Here is an 18,739-nt window from a genome sequence, read left to right on the forward strand (position 1 = left end):
CTAAGTGGTTTTTCTCCACCTTTTGTCCGTGTGGATACTTGTAGAGGAGTGTTCACTTGACACTCTTCGAGATCCGACACCTTTTGGACGAGCGGGCTAAGCGAAGGGCTTCGCTACAAAGGTATAATCTCTACCATGTAGATCTAGTGTAGATCTAGGAGAAAACTATGTATATGTTAATTTTTATCTTCACACGGATCCGTGGCAAGAACTTCGGGGTTTTCGCAACGCAACAAGCGGTTTTTGTGGCTCGAAAGTTCTAACACTGAGTGTCCGGCAGATCTCCTCAATATCTGCATATAGGTCAGCAGCTCGGAGGGATTTTATTAGGATATCATCTACGTATATGTCCATGTTATGTCCGATCTGCCGTCAGAACACTTTGTTCACCAATCTTTGATAAGTGGCTCAGACATTCTTGAGTCCGAACGCATGATGTTGTAGCAGTACGTATCATCGGTCGTAATGAAGCTGACCTTTTCTTATCTTCGCTGGCGAGTGACACTTGATGATAACCCTGGTAGGTATCTAGCATGCAAATCAGCTCGCATCCCACAATGGAGTCCACCATCTGGTCGATACGAGGTAGCGGGTAGAAGTCATTCAGGCATGCCTTGTTCAGGTCATGGAAGTCGATGCAAACCCGCCATTTGTTGCCCGATTTGGAGACGAGGACGACGTTGGCGAGCCAGCTTGGGAACTAAACTTCTCTCACGTGTCTGGCTTGCAACAGCTTTTCTACCTCCACCCAGATTATCAGGTTCTGCTCGGCACTGAAATCCCTTTTGCGTTGCTTTATTGGACGAGCGTCCAGTCGGACATGTAGCTCATGCTGAGCTACGCTTGGGGAGATGTCGTGCAGCTCATGCGTTGACCATACAACACATCATGGTTCCGCTGGAGACAAGCGACCAATTCTGTCTTCTGCTTGGCCTCTAAGTTGGCAGCCATGAAAGTAGTGGCCTCCGCTCGGCTAGGATCGATCTGGACTTCCTCTTTTTCTTCGTACACGAGGGCAGGAGGTTTCTCAGTAATAGTGTTTACCTCGAGTCGCGGATTCTTCCGAGCGACTTTGGCCTCGGTCTTGACCATCTCTATGTAGCAACGCCAGCGGCAAGTTGGTCGCCCTGGACTTTTCCAACCTGGTCATCAACCGGGAACTTAATTTTCTGGCAGTAGGTAGAGACTACTGCCCTGAACTCGTTGAGGGTCGGTCACCCTAGGATGACGTTGTAGGCTGAGGGGGCGTCCACCACGATGAAGTTCGTGGTCCTAATCCTCCTGAGTGGCTCCTCTCCGAGTGAAATAGCCAATCTTAGCTTGTTTGGCCAATCAAAAAAACTTCATTGTCGGTGAATCCGTACAGCGGGTCATAGGTAGCAGTTCGCCTCGGTCGATCTGCAGCTGATTGAACGCCTTCTTGAAAATTATGTTCACCGAGCTTCCTGTATCAACAAAGCTACGGTGAATGGTATAATGAGTGATCACCGCTCGGATAATCAAGGTGTCATCGTGAGGGATCTCGACTCCCTCCAAGTCCCGGGGTCCGAAGCTAATATCGGGCCTATTCGCCTTCTCCTGATTGCATCCTACTGCACGGATCTCCAATCGTCGCGCATACGACTTCCGGGCTCTATTGGAGTTGCCGCTAGTCGGTCCGCCGACGATGATGCTTATTTCTCCCCGGGCGGTATTGCTTCTGTTTTCTTCCTCCCGAGCGAAGGGTTGATTCCGATCGTTCAAACCTCGGGAAGGATTGGCACTCTCCCTTTGTTGTTGATGTTGGTACTGTTCCGGCGACCTTCTTGCGTCTCCTTGATGACCGGTGGACTGGTGTCTATGTCGTCGATCAGGAGAGGGGGTTCGGCGGCGGTACCCCTTGGGAGCCGGTCGGCTGGCGATCAACATTAGGTCACGGCATCACACATATTATGCGATGCCGACTAGTGGAAAGAGCAGAACATATGTGTCCATACCTTTCCTTTTGACACCTTCGGTCGTCCGGATGCCACATGCTGGACGGTGTGTGCTCTGGTTTCTGAGTGCGGTTGTGCTCCTTCAGCCCTTGGCCCCCTAGGCAGCTGGTGGTTGCCTGATGGTCGATGCTCGGTCAGGACAGAGGGCTCGGTCGGCGCCTCCTTTCTTCTGGCTGTCTGGGCTTCTTCCACATTGATGTACTCGTTAGCTTTCTTGAGCATGTTGTCGTAGTCCCGGGGCGGCTTCCTAATGAGCGATCAGAAGAAGTCCCCCTCGACGAGCCCCTGTGTGAAGGCATTCATCATGGTCTCAGATGAGACCGAAGGGATATCCATGACTATCTGATTGAAATGCTGAATGCAGCCTCTGAGCGTCTCCTTGGATCCTTGCTTCACGGAGAAAAGGATGACGCTTGTCTTTTGGTAGCGTCGATTGCTGGTAAAGTGGTGTAGGAAAGCCGTTCGGAAGTCCTTGAAGCTACATATTGAGTCGTCCGGAAGCCTCCTGAACCAGCGTTGCGCCGAGCCGGAAAATGTGGTGAGGAAGACTCGACATTTCACTCCATCTGTGTACTGGTGGAGTGTGGCTTCATTATCGAACCTATCCAGATGATCATCTGGATCGGTCGACCCGTTGTAGAACCCGATCGCCAGTGGAGTGTAGTGCCTAGGGAGAGGATCTCGTAATATGTCTTCGGAGAACTGGCGGTTGATCCGCTCGGGAGATGCGTTGCCTCGAGGAGCCTTGCCCTTCCGTGCGTCCCAAACGTGCGCTTCGTTCGAAGAAGATCCCCACTCTTGGTTGGCATGGGCTATCCCCGAGGGTGTTTGGAACAGTGCCCGATGTAAAGGTATGGGCACGGGTGGCGCCTCTCTATCTGTGCCAATTGGCAATCTATTCTGCCCCCAGATAGAGAGTTGCTCCGGGCGATCCTCCTGTGCTGCTTGGCCTCCTGCTGCGGACGTTGCTTGCTGTGCTTGCCGATCGGCTGGCGCCTTCATTGTTGTTGCTTGACTATTTTCTGCGCTTGGGCTTGCACGAGCAGGTCGAGCTCTTCTTGGGTGAGTGTCACTGTGTGAAGTCGTCCAGCGTCTTCCATCCTCTCAGCTCGGATGCAGGTTGTGTTCCCACAGACGACGTCAAATATGATCTTGTCCGATAGTCGAGGCGACGGAAGCTGGGAATGTGGCGCTCCGGCTGACCGTGTGTTGACTCCGCGCGACCCTGCAATCACAACTACGTCAGTGCCGAGCCAGGGAAGGGGTCTCCAACGTTGGCCCTCCGACGCTCAAGTCAGCCACTGACGATGTGTGGAAGCAAAGCAAAGTAACTAACAGTAGCAGCAACAGTGGATTCTCGCATACCTCCGTTGAACCTTGGGCCCCCCTTTATATAGGGTTCCTGTAGCATGCGTGCATGCTTCCCAAGGTGTGTGCACTTCTCCACGATTTCCATTAAAAGATGTGTCAGGAAAGTGTCTCTAACACAATACCTTAACGAGCCGAGCATATCTCTAACGTGACGATAGAAGCTTCCGCCGTACGATCCTCTGCCTGACCAAGCCGCTGACCATGTCGTCTATCGGCGGCACTGGCTCCCAAAAGGATACTGACAGATACTCCTTTTGTCTGTTATTGGGCCGAGCGAAATAGACGCTCGACCAACATTCCACTATCCTTTGTTCCACTGATGTGTCGAATGGGATTAGTGCTTGCCTGATAGATCTGCTCCCTAGCCGAGACCGGAAACTGCTTGGCCATAATATCGATGTGTCTGAATGTAGTCTGCTCGGTCGTCACTCTGCTCCGCTGATTTCGAGGATTGATGTAAGGCCAAATGGGTTGTTGCTTGGCTCGCCTTTGCGGATACTTGCTTTTCTGAGCGTCGGATGCTCGGTGTGTTCCCGAGCTGTACTGATGTTGGATCGGGTCTTCTTTATCCTAGTCGGGCGAGTGGGCTACTGAACGGCCGAGGATATAGGCCGTTTGTTATCCTTGACTTTGACCTACACCGTGGCCGTAACCCTTCACGGGGTGGGCCCCTCATCACCGCATCACACACACACACACACACACACACACATATATATATATATATATATATGATTGGGTATTCGGGTTAGGTATGGGTAGAATTCTACTAAACCTGTCTCTAGATTTGAACCCAAAAATCTTCATACTGATTACCCGATTGTTTAATCAAGTCTAAAAAAAATCTCTTCATGCTCTACTTCATTCGGGTCAGATATCAGATCCTCTATAGGGTTCAAAAGAAATTATCATTCCTATTAGAGGGTCTCCTTAGAAAGCAAGGAATTGCAATATTGGGACTTTTGGAAACCAAACTCAAGCATGAAGCGTATCACAAACTGTTGAAGCTTAGGTTTCATCATTTTAGAACTGAGCATGACACATTGCGTATGCAAAGAAGTAGAATGATGATAGTTTGGGATCTAAGCAAGGTCAATTTGACCATTTTGTAGTAGGAGCAACTCATTCATTGCAAAATCAGTTATAAAGTTACACATATTTGCATTACTATCACCTTTATATATGGCCAACTTAGTATTGTTGGTGGGAGCCTCTAAGCACGACACAAACATAACAGGATACTACATACACTAGGAGGAAGGTTTGTACCAAAAAGAGCATCTCCTATGGTATAATGCACCCTACAGGAACTACCCATTTATGGTTTGATAGGGTTCCAAAAAAAGGAGAGTAAAAAATCAATTAGTTTTCTAGGCTATGAGTCTGATTTGAATGTCAATGAAAAAGGAAAGGACGAGTCAGTGTTTATTGAAAAAATAAGACTACCTCCTCACAGAATCCAATTGAAGTGTTTGATGAGTTAAAGAGCAAAATTTTGGAGGTAACCCTAAATTAACATGACCACTGATATGATTTAGGCATGCTTTGTTTTAAATATAATAATGTATTTGTTTAATATGCAGCAAGCTTATACACACTTTAGTAAAAACATTGTAACAATAAGGGTTGAATCTGTCACACCGCTACCCCACACAATCAGTTCCACGATTATATGTGAGGAGATAAATCGGGAAGTTACAGTTGGCCACTATGGGGAAAGTATTTTTCTCAGCTTTACCAAGATTCAACCCCTTGTCCATTGTAGCAATATTTATCCAACAGTAGTCAACTCAACTATGTCCTGGGAGTCACTTTAGTAAATGATAAATAACAAAATGGTTGTGTTGGTTTCCAAGGATCAACACTATTGTGGGACTATTATTGGAAGATCATAACCAATATGTTCCATTGATCTCACAAAATAGGTGGTGATGGTTTCCAAGGATCACCACCATTGTGATGGTTCTATTTGAAGATTAGAACCAATATATTCTATTGATCTCACAAAATGACGATGTTGGTTTTTAAGGATCAACATCATTGAAATGTCGTTATTCGAAGATCAGAACCAATATGTTCTGTTGATCTTACAAAGGGATGATGTTGGTTTCTAAGGATCAGCATCATTGTGGTATTGTTATTCGAAGACCGAAGTCTAAAACTTTAAAAACCATTTGAGCACTATTGGGAATATCTTCAGGATGATAACTTAGGGCATATTTAGACTTTAAGGAACTACAGAAACCTACCGGACTTGGAATGGATCCACTCGGAACTTACTAAGTCCATCAATAGGTTTTGATAGAAACACAATGATGAAGCTAAGAGATTTGAATTTGTGAAAAATGACCCTGAAATGGAAGAGTTGAGAGTGAAGAAGATATATATGGTGTGCAACCCTAGTTCTAATACCTCTGCAAGAGTTATTGGTCCATGCTAATTGGCATGCATGATGAAATTTTTTAAAACACTGGTGTTGCATTTGAAAGAACAGAACCAATGTTTACAATAATTAACAAAATGATAGTACTGGTTTCCAATGATCAGCACCATTACGATGATGTTATTTGAAGATCAAAATTGAAGTCTGAAACTTTTAAAATATTTTGAGCAATGTTGGGAATGTCTTCAAACTGATAACTTCGAGCACATTTGGACTCTAAAAAAATTACAGAAACCTACCGAACTTGGAATGTCGTCAATTGTAGTTTGCTAAGTTCATCAATGAGTTTTAACCAAAACTTATTACTGAACTTAGGGGATTTAGATTTCTGAAAAATAGTCATGGAATGGAAGAGTTGAATGTGGAAAAGATATATATGGTGTGCAAGCCTAGTTCTAGGCCCTTACAAGAAGTTATGAATCTATGCCAATTGAGATGCATGATATAATTTTTTAAAACACTAGTGTTGAGTTCAAAAGAACAAAACTATTGTTTATTATAAATACTAAAATGGTGGTGTTGATTTCCAAGGATCAACGCCATTCTGATGTTGTTATTTAAAGGTTAGAAACAAAGTTTGAAACTTTAAAAACTATTTGAGCATTGCTAAGAATGTCTTTAAGCTGATAAGTTAGGGCGCATTTAGATCGGGGACTGTCAAAACCTATCGTACTTGGAATGAGTACAATAAGAGCTTGTTAAGTCTATCAATGAATTTTGACTGAAACTCATTGATGTACCTACAAATTTTGGATTTTTGAAAAATGGACATGTATTAGAAGAAGGTAGTGTAGAGATGGTTGTTATGATGTGGAAACCTAGTTTTAAGCCTCATAAACGAACTTATGGATCCGTTCCAATTGACACAAAGTTTGAAACTTTAAAAATCATTTGAGCACTACTGGTATTGCCTACAAGCTAAACTTTAATAACTCAAGTTACATTTGGACTCTGGGGCACTGCAAAAAACCTACCTGACTTGGAATGGGTTGAATCCGAGCTTGCTATGTTGATCAATGAGTTTTGACTGAAATCCATTGATGGACTTAGAGGATTTGAATTTCTAAAAAATAGTCATGGAATGGAAGAGTTGAGTTTGGAATAGATAGATATGATATTCAACCTTTGTTTTGAGTGTTCTATAGAAGTTATAGGTATGTGCCAATTGACTTGCATAATGAAATTTTTTAAAACACTAGTACTATGTTTGAAATAATAGAAACATTGTTTATGATAAAAAACAAAATGGTAGTTTTGTTTTTCAATGATCAATATGTGCTATTATTCAAATATCAGAACCAATATGTTATATTAATCTCACAAATAGTGGTGGTGGTTTTCAAGGATCAACACAACTGTGGAGCTATTATTCAAAGATTAGAATCAAAGTCTAAAACTTTAAGTGTGCATTTGGTTCAGGGTTATTATATATAATTTTGGCTTTGTGATTACTAGGTAATCACATAATCAGATTATGGAAAATAAAAAATAATCTAATGGAATAAAAACTTATTTATGTGAAAGTTTTAATTATAACCTAGATAATAATAAGTTTATAAGAGTGAAAATAAACTAAAAAATATATAATAATAATAATGATGATGATGATGAATATATAAATAAATAGATTTAGATAATATTTTAGAATTTTTGGAGAATAATTTTACTAGGCTTTAGATTAGATCTACCGTCGTCTCTACCGTAAAAAACCCAAAGTTAACCAAAATCACAGTCACCTCATGCATGTGATTGTGAACCTACCGTCCCTACCGTCGTCTCTCGCAACGGCGATTGTGCGCCTGCAACATCCGTCCCCACTTGTCGATCGTCTTGTTCATGGGACTGATGAGCCGCCGCCACATCCGGCGAGCCTTCTGCACAAAAGGAATGACGACAACATTTATTGCTCATGCTCACTCCATGAGACGATCAACTGTTGCTAGCCATGGGACGACCGGCCGTTGCTCGCCTTAACTGCGATGACCAGCCGCTGCTTGCCATTGGAGGACCAACCGCTACTCGTCCTCCCTGCGATGAAGGAATGATCTACTGCTATTCGCTCTCGCTACGACGATCGGTCGCTGCTCATGGCCGACGAACGAACGACTGAGGTTGGATTCTCATTAACCTTGGAATCAAGAAAAATCTTATAATTCTGAGGTAATCCCATTTCGGATTCTATTCCCCTTTTACTGATGTTTGTTGATGCACTGGGAATGCATCAGGGAATTGCCCATTACCTAAATCAAAAGGAGTTAAACAGCATAACCTTGGGTCGATAACCAAGATTATTGACAATAACCCCAACCAAATGCATCCTAAAAACCATTTGAGCAATGTTGGAAATGTTTTCAAGCTAATAACTCAGGACTTATTTGGAGTCTAGGGCATTGTAGAAATCGACCAAACTTGCAAACGGTTTAATCAGAGCTTGCTAAGTCCATCAATAAATTTTGATAGAAACTCATTGACGAACCTAGGAGATTTAGATTTCTGAAAAATGGACACAGGATATAAAGAGAGGAATGTGGAGAAGGTATATAAGGCATGTACACCTAATTCTGAGACCCTCACAAGAAGTCACGAGTTCGTGCTAATTGGCACAAAATCAGAACTTTTTTGGTGTTGTTGCTCAAAGACTGGCACCATTGAGTTGGTGAAATCACAAAATGGTGGCGCTGGTTTAGAGAATTCATAAGCTATTTGGTGTTGTTGTTCAAACACCGATGCCACTGTGTTGGAAAGATCACAATATAGCAGTGCTGGTATGGAGAATCAAGACCATTTTGGTGCTAGTTTTAAAGATCATCATTTTTTTGGATAAATAATAATACTGTGTTGTTAATTTTCAAAGATCAAAAGTTTATCATGCTATTGTTCAATGATCAGAATAATAGTGGTGTTAATTGTCAAATAATAGTGCCAAAGTGACAATTGATATATTGTATTTTGTTCGACATGATATTAAAAAAAATTGTAACAATTTACTATAAATAAATTCATACATAACACTGTTAAATAAACATTTAATAAAAGTAATAATAAACAACCATAATATAATTAATAATACAGTTATTACGACAATTACCAATACATCATATGACTAGCACAGGACTGCTATAACCATAACTCTGCTATATCATTTCAACTGTGCAGTAAATATCTAATTACTAAAAATATATAAGTCACATACATACATAAATTCACAGTTACAATCCCTACCAAACTCTTTTTGTTACAACAAGATGAATAATTAAACTAAAATTTTTGAGAAGATGCCCCCTCAAAATTGATATTGATACATCCATTCTATTTTTTTAATTATTCTTGCTTGTTTGAAATCTATATTTAGATCATATATCAGATATCTAATGTATTGCATTGCAAAAAAGCTACAATTATTGTTGTAAATAACATAAGATATTTAGTATTAAAAATTTTTCAAAATTGCACATTAATATAGTTTTTTGTTTATTTAGTTGACTTCTTGTTAGGAACAATCAATTGTAACATGTAACATAGACTTACTTGTCAATAGGTGTTGAAACCCTAATGTTATTTTTGGTGTGATTAACTAAGTTAGTCTAGGTCTTGTTATGTTCTGATCCCTATGTCTAAGTGTGCAAGAGCTTAGAAGCACAGGAAGTCGAACGGAAGACGCGGCTAGCGAGAAGGACGACACGGGTGAGAGCCGACGGACTCAGTATGTCCGAGGGTCGAGATGCTGTAGAAGAATACACCGGTAGACGAGAAGGACAAGCACGACGTTCAAGGTATGAGAAACTGGAGCGGAAGCCTGCTCGAGGAGAATGCCGAAATTAGGTTCGGGTAAGCCTTATTTCAGTCGGCCGAAATCACCAAGGCAAACGGAGTAGCAGAAGAGCTAGAGTGGAGCTATGTGTTGAAGCAATCTGGGTACCCTAAGTTTTGATGTTTGGGCAAAGGTTTAAGTTAGGTTTATTATTGTATTTGATATGCATTGTGAATGTGTAGGATATAGGTACAACAAGAAAAGTCCAAGTGTGAACTTGGCAAAGGAGGAAAGTCCAAGGATGAGTCTTGGCAGTGTAAGTCCAAGCATGTAGTCTTGGCAACGTAAGTCCAAGTGTGACTTGGCAATGGATGAAGTCCCGGAGGCGCGACCTCTTGGCAAAGGAAGATCCGACAATAATGACAATGTCGATGGAAGCTCCAGAAGGTAAGACGTGAAGGATGGGAGACATCCAAGAGATGCAAGGTTGATGGAGGAGGCTAGAAGGCTAGGTCTAGGTTGGTCGAGCGAGGACGAGTGCTGAGTGAATGTACTCAAGGGTTAAATCCAAGGATTAGGGTTTACTGTAGCAGTACTGTAGTAGTTGACTGGTGGTTTCATCAGTCGACTGGGAGCGAACAAAGGGCTGGTATCGAGCCGTTGGGTTGTAACGGTCGAATTTCCACAGAGGGCAGTCGACTGGTAGGCAGGATTTTCCAACTCGTGGCCTATATAACCAAGACTTGGGAGCTTGGTTGAGGTTGATGAAATAGAGGTGGTTAACCCCTATTAGTAGTCTACCTATGCCCTAGCATCTCAAGTGTTCTTGTGAGAGTTGTGGTGAGGTTTCTCCACCCACAAGGAGCTACGTGAGCTAGCCGGAGTTTGCTGAGGAGTCATCTACCAATGGATCGGGATCGTCCACCTTACGGACAGCCGTGGAGTAGGAGCCCTAATCTTCAAACCACGTTAAATGATCATGTAGCTTGGTTTGCATTTCTTGTCTTGTATTTAGATTAGCTTTCTACTTGTTTGTTTGTATTTCCGCTGCGTAACTAACAAGTGTAGTAAGAAGCGACCGATTTGGGTGAGACTCTATTCACCCCCCTCTAGCGAACGTCAAGGTCCCAACACTATGGAGTTGCTAGAGTCACCTTCAACAGGAGTTAGAGGCGCCTCGGCGACCTTCAGGCAGAAGGCGCCTTCAATGGCTGAAGGCACCTTCAACCAACCATGGAAGTTGCCTTCAACCAGGCAATCCGGTCGTTAGCGGAAAGGATAAAGTTTTATCCTCTGCCTAACCGGAGGCGCCTTCCAGTCTGCGTATAAGGATTTCTAGGAGCTATAAAAAAAACCCCCTGGACCTAGGAAAGAAACAAGAACTTGTGTATTGATTTCCTAGCAATAGTCTGAGCTGTTAACGAGTGTAAGAGGTTTCTCTGCCTTCAGTGAAGGAGACTTTTTAAGAACTTTCATTTGGCTTGGATTAACAACCACCTAGGTTGTAATCAAGTAAATTCTGGTGTCTCTTTCTTTAGTTTCTTATTGTTTAATTTTATCTTTATGCTATTGCTGCTAACCTGAGTTGAAAGATTGAGAAAGGTATTTTAATGTTTCAGGCAAATCAACCCTCTCCAGTCGGCCGACCCGGACCAACAATAGGGTGGTAATATTCTAAACAAAGACGAATAGCACTAAGTTTCTCATGAGGATATTCTTAAAATTCAGATACCTATAAGAATAAATGAAAAAAAACTAACATAACTATTAATTTATACTAAAATACTAACATAAACAAAAATATTGTATACTCACTACTACTTCAAAATTATATGTTGGAGAGTTATAATGGTTAAAAGTCATTGTATTTGTGTCAATAGACAATAAGTAAAAGTGTATTCTATCACTGGTAATAGGTATAAAAATATACCTAACTCCTCCGTCTTCTATATCCATTTTTATGAAGTGTTGTGGAAGTCTTCCACAAACATTTTGATGTTGACTATAATTGTGCATAAATATATAATTAACCAACTAATATAACATATTCAATCATGATATATTACTAGATAATTTTAGTTCCTTACAGTGAACCCAGATGAAGAATATACAGACTTGTTATATGACCTACTAGACGAGGCCCTCATAAATAGAATTGAACAATAGATATCAATTAGCTCACCGATTGTAAAAATAGAACCATTTGCACTATAGAAGAAGGAAGTCATAGTTGAACAAAAAGGTGCATCATGCCAAACAAATTTGAAAGTAGGCCTCCAAGGAAAATCAATTGTAAATTATTAAACGTGTAACATAATTAAATAATTATGTAATGAGGGCTTGAAACTACCATACTTTCATTTTTTTTTCAATGTATAAAACAAGTAGACAACATCTTCATCTTATTTTTTTCTTCTTAGGATTCTTAAATTGTTTCTTGGCATACTATCATTAAAAAAAATACATATAATTAGTAATTAAAATCAAAATACTCAAAATACTTGATGTGAAAATACAATCTAACAACAATGACTCCCAATCTCATTTTTGCTAAGCTTAACGACCCTTGTTTCCTTCTTATTGATCTCTTTAGAATTACCTTCAAAAATTGAGATACTAACTCTTTGTTATTGAAAATTATCCACATCAATTCTTTTCTTTCCCCCTTCCGCTTCCAAAACAACTTTTACTTTTATATTTTTTTCAACATTGCTTTTTGATACCTCAACCAATTGTACTCCTTTCCATGTCATGTTTATGGAAGGAGCGAAGATTTCTGTGTTACTCCTCTTCCTCTAAGGTACCATCTTGAGGCATATAGGACTATCAATAGTAGCATCCTTATAATTATAGTGACTTCGGTCACATCCTCTCCTAGTCTTAGTTCTAGAAGCAACTAGTTCAAGATGAGGATCCACTACATGGTTACTTGATTCAGACTGGATACCTTTATCTTCTATAAGTTTAAGTAATTATTTTACCCTTTTATTTATTTGAATATTTTTTATTATCAGCTCCTTGATTTAGTTTTGATGAATAATGTAGTTACGACATTCACTATTACTAGGGTATCTTGGTGGCATTAGGCGAATACACTCGCCCCCAGCTCCCTCGCCAAGCCGTTCCAGAGCCAACACGGAGGAGGTAAATCACGGGCTGCTACTAGCCTTTGGAATAGTGACTAGCACATGAGGGAGACATTTACCTCGGCTTTGTCGAGACTCGAACCCTAGACCTCATGATGACAATACCTCATACGCTAGCTACTAGACCCATCATCGTTACTTGCTTTTATAGCAAGTAATGATGATGTCTCTAATGGATGCGGAAAATCATCGAGGTAAGGAAGATTTTCAACCAATATATTTTCAAAAGGAGTAGGGACTAGCTCAACAATAACTTATCAAAAAAAAATTATTTAGAAATTGACAATAACTTAGAAATGAAGAGGAGCCTTGGCGCAATGGTAAAGTTGTTGCTATGTGACCAAAAGGTCACGGGTTTGAATCCTAAAAACAACCTCCTGGAAAAAAGTAGGGTAAGGATGCGTACAATGGATCCTTCCCCGAAACCCTGTATGGCGGGAGCTTCGTGCACCGGGCCAAAAATCAAACTTATTTCGTATACTAAGTATTACATACATACTAATGATCGTCCATATAAAAACCAAATTGACAACTCAATTGAATCTACCTAGATTGTCAAAATCATCAATAATATCTAGAATATTTATAGGAATCTTATATGTAATAGAAGAAAACAACACACAAATAAATATATACAAAATATATAATTTACAAAATACTAAAACATCATCATTTACTTTAATTCTATGGGAATATATTTTAAGCAACTCAATTTTTGATCTAGTAGGTTCTTTTTTTAAAAGAAATGAGCAAGAAAGAGGTCACCGTATGCATTAGTTGAATTCATAGGAACTTAAACACCTTTGTCTACAATACCAAGCAATAGAGACACATCTTTTCTAGTGAAAGTAACTGGAACACTTGAAAATCTAAAACATTTGAGACGTTGAATTCCAACTATGAATATATTCACCAATAGATCCACAATTTGCTTAATATCTTTATATCTAAAAAAAATAGTAAAAGTGGACTGTTTAATGATATCTTTGTGTCTATCATGTAAATGAACATAATCATGTTGCTTTCCTTTACTTATTGTACAACCAAAAAAAAATATTAAAGTGACCTAAAATAATAGTCCATTGGAATTTTTGCCAACACCTACAATTTTAAAAAATAAAAATTAATAAATGAAAAAACCAAATTCTCACATTCAATGCACAAAGTGTGGTTACTGTAAGTATCCTGGGTTGATTTTGATACGATCAACCAAGTTAAGTTATTTCATGTTTATTTTTTATGTCTTGTGTCTAAATGTGCAAGAGCTTACGAACACAAAAAGTCAAGCGAAAGACACAGCGGATGAGAAGGATGACATGGGAAGTGAATCGACGGGCTCGGTGCATCTGAGAGACGATAAACTATGGAAGAGTATACTAGTGGAGCGAGGACACGCACAACAATCCGAGGAACGAGAAGCCAGAGAGGAAGCCTGCTCAAAGAGAAGACCGGAGTTGGGTTCAGGTGAGCTCAATTTCGAACAGCCTGAGCATCAACCAAACAAGCATGGGAAAAAGGTTGCTCGAATGAATAGTGCTCGAGACACCTCCAATGGCTTTGGAGGTGCCTTAAGCTTCGGTAGAGAAGTTGTCGCATTCGAGACCTAAGGTGTCTCAAATGTGCCTGAGGTGCCTAGGATGAAAAAGCGTGAAAGCGCCTTGAGTGAACTCGAATGTGCCTTAAGCACAGTTGTGAAGGCGCTGTCAATCCTCATGAAGGTGCCTTCCAATGTGGCAGAGACGTTGGTGACACTACTAGAAATATAGCCTATTACGACACTTTCTTCATGACATTTAATTTTAAATGTCAGTAAAAGTATTTTTTAATGACATTTATCAAAAAGGATTATTTTAAATATAAAAATATCATTTTAGATAATATATAGTGACAAATTTCATCAATGTCATCATATACCATTCTAATAATTACTTAATAATTAAGCCATTTTTTTTTTTGCCCTGACCTAACGCTAACCCCTCACAATTCCCTCACACGCCGATTGATTTTCTTCTTCTTCTCTTTTTCTTCTCTGTTCTCGCTGTCTCGCCGCTCACCCACGCTCAAGCGCCGCTCCGATCCTCTCCCTTTCTCTTCCCTAATCTGCTCTCGTCGTCGCTGCTTCTCTCCCTTACTCCTCCCTAATCTTCTCTCATCGACGCTCCTCTCCCTTTCTCCTCGCTAATCTACTCTCGTCGTTGCCGCTCCTCTCCCTTTTTCCTCCCTAATCTGCTCTCACTGTCGCCGCTCCTTTCACCCACGCTAACGCATACCTCTGCAGTCGCCGACCTCCATCGCGTGTCACCACCATGATTCCTCCATAGCACTGCCTACACGCCGTGATTCTGCCTGTCTCCTCCCAAACCCATTCTCATCGTCGTGACTCCCTAATCTGCTCTCACCGTGATTTGTAATTTTTTTTATGTTGTGGATTGGAAGTTTTGTTTTGTATATGCTCCTAACTCATTTCTTACTAATTTCTTGTTTTTTTAGGTTGTGGATTGGAAGTTTTGATAGTCACATTGCTCCTTTCTACAGAATCAAACAAGTATATATAATAATAGTTTTAAGTTTCAGTCCTTATCTAACAAGCTTCACTTGTATGTGTGGTTGGTTTATTTTCTTTGAATTTTGATGGATATGTTTCTTTCTTATGTAACGGGTTCAATCTTAGTGAGTGTTATGAGATCTAGGGATTCTTTAGTTTGCTCCACAAGCTTCACTCAACTCTCTTGATATTTTTCCTCTCTTCTTTTGTGTATAAAAAGAGTTTGTTGGTTTGATGAAACCCACATATCCAATCCTAAATTAGTAGTTGGGCTAACAAAGTGTGATTATGATGTTATTTAGATGTTTGTGACATCCTCTGTAAATGATTCGGAAAAAATAGTTGTTTACTATTTAGTTCAATTATTTATATTTAGTTATCTTGGTTTTTTTCTGCTAAGAGCAAAATATTTCTATCTTTTCATTTGTGAAAAGCATTATTGATAAATGAACTGAAATAACAATGTTTGGGCTTTGGATTAAGCTAACATCTCTGACTTCACATGTTTGAGATGTTGGTTAGTCCTAGGAAAATCGTACCGATTCCACTGTACAAAAATTTTGTACAAGTGTCGAACCTTTCCTTAAATAACCTATTGTGTTCTTTAAAAGTTAAATTAGGAATCGCAGATGGAACTTAATATCATTGATTCCAAATTTAACTTATCTATTCTTAATGGTTTAGATTTGGATCGCAAGCGGAACTTAACACTATTGATCCAAATCCACTTATGTTATTAATTTCATTAAATATTAATTTCCAAAATTAGCTTCCAGGACTGCATGACGAAGCACATGACCTTCTTAGATATGGGAGCAACCACCACCGCCTAGACAAAGCCTTTTAAGGAAAGCTAATATTTAATTTCCTTAAATAACTCTAGGTTAACCAAAAAGAACAATCGAATTACAAATTCGAAAAATAAAGAAAACACAAACTCGAAAAATAAATTCGAAAAACTAGATCTAATGTCTCTTGTATTTGAAATTCTTACAAAGAAAAATAACTAGTATGATGGGGAAGAAAAATACTAGTTATACCTTCTCTTTGTATACTAATGACCTCAAGATCTTCTGCCGTATTCCTCGCCTTGCCTTGGACGTTGTGTGGGCGACGATCCTCCAAGATGAACACCACCCAAAAGCTTTCTTCCTCATCCTCTAAAAACCGGCCACTACCACCACCAAGGAGAAGAGAGCAAAAGGGAAAAGAAGAGGGGAGAGGGAGGGTCGGCCACCTAGAGAGACACCACCAAGAGAATAAGAATTAATTTCTATTGAGGCCTCCTCACCCCTTCTTTTATATTACTTGCCCAAGGCAAATAAGGAAAGACTTTTTACAAAAGTTAAAATCTTCCTCATGGTTTTCCTTTTCCCTTTTAATTTTTTCTTTTTCTTTTCTCTTGATTGAATCAATCACCAAATATCAATTGGATGATGATTTATAATTATTTATTTTGGCCAGCCCCTTGCTTGGGCACCAAGCAAGGAGGTCGGCCACCTCATCAAGAAAGAAAAAATATTTTTTGTAAAAATTTTATAATCCCTTATAAAATTTTATAAGCTCTCTTCTAATTTTCTAAAGTAGGAGTTAAAAAAGGAAAGTTTTAAAAATTAAAACTATGTTTTAAAATTTAAAACTTCTCTTATAAAATTTCCCCTTTTTAACATGGTGATAGAAAATTTAAATTTTAAAACTTCTCTTCCTTTTTTTTCTTAAACTATGAGGATGGTTAAAAAATGAAAGTTTTAAAACTTTTAAACTTCTTTTAAAACATGTGGCCTAATTCAAATAAGGAAAGTTTTTAAATTTAAAATCTCTCTTTTAAAACTTGTAGTTTTCTACAAAGAAAAGATTTTAAAAATTCAAAACACCCCTCCTTGTTTGAATTATTATGGCCGGCCCCCTCTTGCTTGGGTACCAAGCAAGGGGCCGGCCCCTTAAGAGGATAATGTGGCCGGCCCTTGCTTGGTCACCAAGCATTGGGTCGGCTCCCTTCTTGGACATCAAGATGGGCTTATATTTGGATGGACTTGAGGCTTTAATGAGGCTATGACAGGGACCTAGAGGAGAAATTGGTTTTGGCCTTCCGATGAGCTTAAGTATCATATGTTCGCCCCGAACACACAACTCAAGTTCATCGATAATAGCTCATTCCACTAGAGAGTTATTATCGCACTACCGCACCAATCTCAAATTACATTATCGGCTCCTTTTTATCATGAGTGTGTTAATCTCCCTGTGTTTAAGATTACGAATGTTCACTAATTAAGTAAGTTACTGACAGTTCACTTAATTATCTAAGTCCAAGAGTAGTACCACTCAACCTTATTGTCATGTCGGACTAAGTCCACCTGCAGGGTTTAACATGACAATCCTTATGAGTTCCTCTTGGGGACATTCTCAACCTAGATAACTAGGACACAGATTCCTTCTATAAACAACAACACACTCTATAAGTAATATCATTTCTCAACTTATCGGGCTTATTGATTTATCGAGCTAAATCTCACCCTTTGATAAGTTAATGAAATAAATACTAAATATATATGCTTGTTTTTATATTAGGATTAAGACCACACACTTCCATAATAACTAAGTTCTAGTTCTTTTATTTAGTCAGTACAAAAAGAACTTACCTAAAATGGTCCTACTCAATACACTTAGAGTGTACCAGTGTAATTTATTAGTCAAGATAAACTAATACTTAATTACACTACGACTATTCTAATGGTTTGTTCCTTTCCATCCTAGTCACGAGCAACTGTTTATAATTTATAAAGAACTGATAACATGATCTTCTATGAGTGACACCACACACCATGTTATCTACGATATAAATTAATTGAACAATTACATTCCGCAAATAAATGTAGATATTGTCCAATGTGATTCTTTTATTTCAAAAATAAATGTTTACAAAAGTTAGACTTTTAGTATACACTCTAACATGAGAGATTGCACTTTGTCCGTTAACATCACAGATAGTGACAATAAAGCTTTAGTATTATGACTTACTTTTGAGATCTGCTTCCATTAGCTATGGAAAATATTCTTTTGCTGATTCACTCTCTTCTTCTCAAGCCAATACAAAGAAATTAGTTGGAAGTTTTACAAAGGTTTGATGATATCATTGCAGAAAATAGGTTGCACTCGTATATTAGATGTCTACTGCCAGATTGACTAATAATTACAGTGCCTCTCTGCAACATGATTCTAAATTTGCTGAATTGCAAGTTGGGCTTTTATTAGAAACTATGCTATATCCATTGTTTTGTTATTATTGTGTGTGCAGATGTTTGTGATGATATATGTATATTTGTACTCTGTAGTATGAAGCTGATTGGAGTTCTAGAAATTGGGACTTCTCATTAGTTTCTGGAGAGCACTCCTTATTCAAGATAATCTTCTAGTAGTTGTCAATTCAATGAGAACTTGCATAGGTTTATATAAACTATTTCTTTTTTCTTTATTGGAATGCATCTGGATTTTGGATTATTTTATTCT

The sequence above is a fragment of the Zingiber officinale genome, chromosome 7B, assembly GCF_018446385.1.
Source record: "Zingiber officinale cultivar Zhangliang chromosome 7B, Zo_v1.1, whole genome shotgun sequence".
Classification (NCBI taxonomy): domain Eukaryota; kingdom Viridiplantae; phylum Streptophyta; class Magnoliopsida; order Zingiberales; family Zingiberaceae; genus Zingiber; species Zingiber officinale.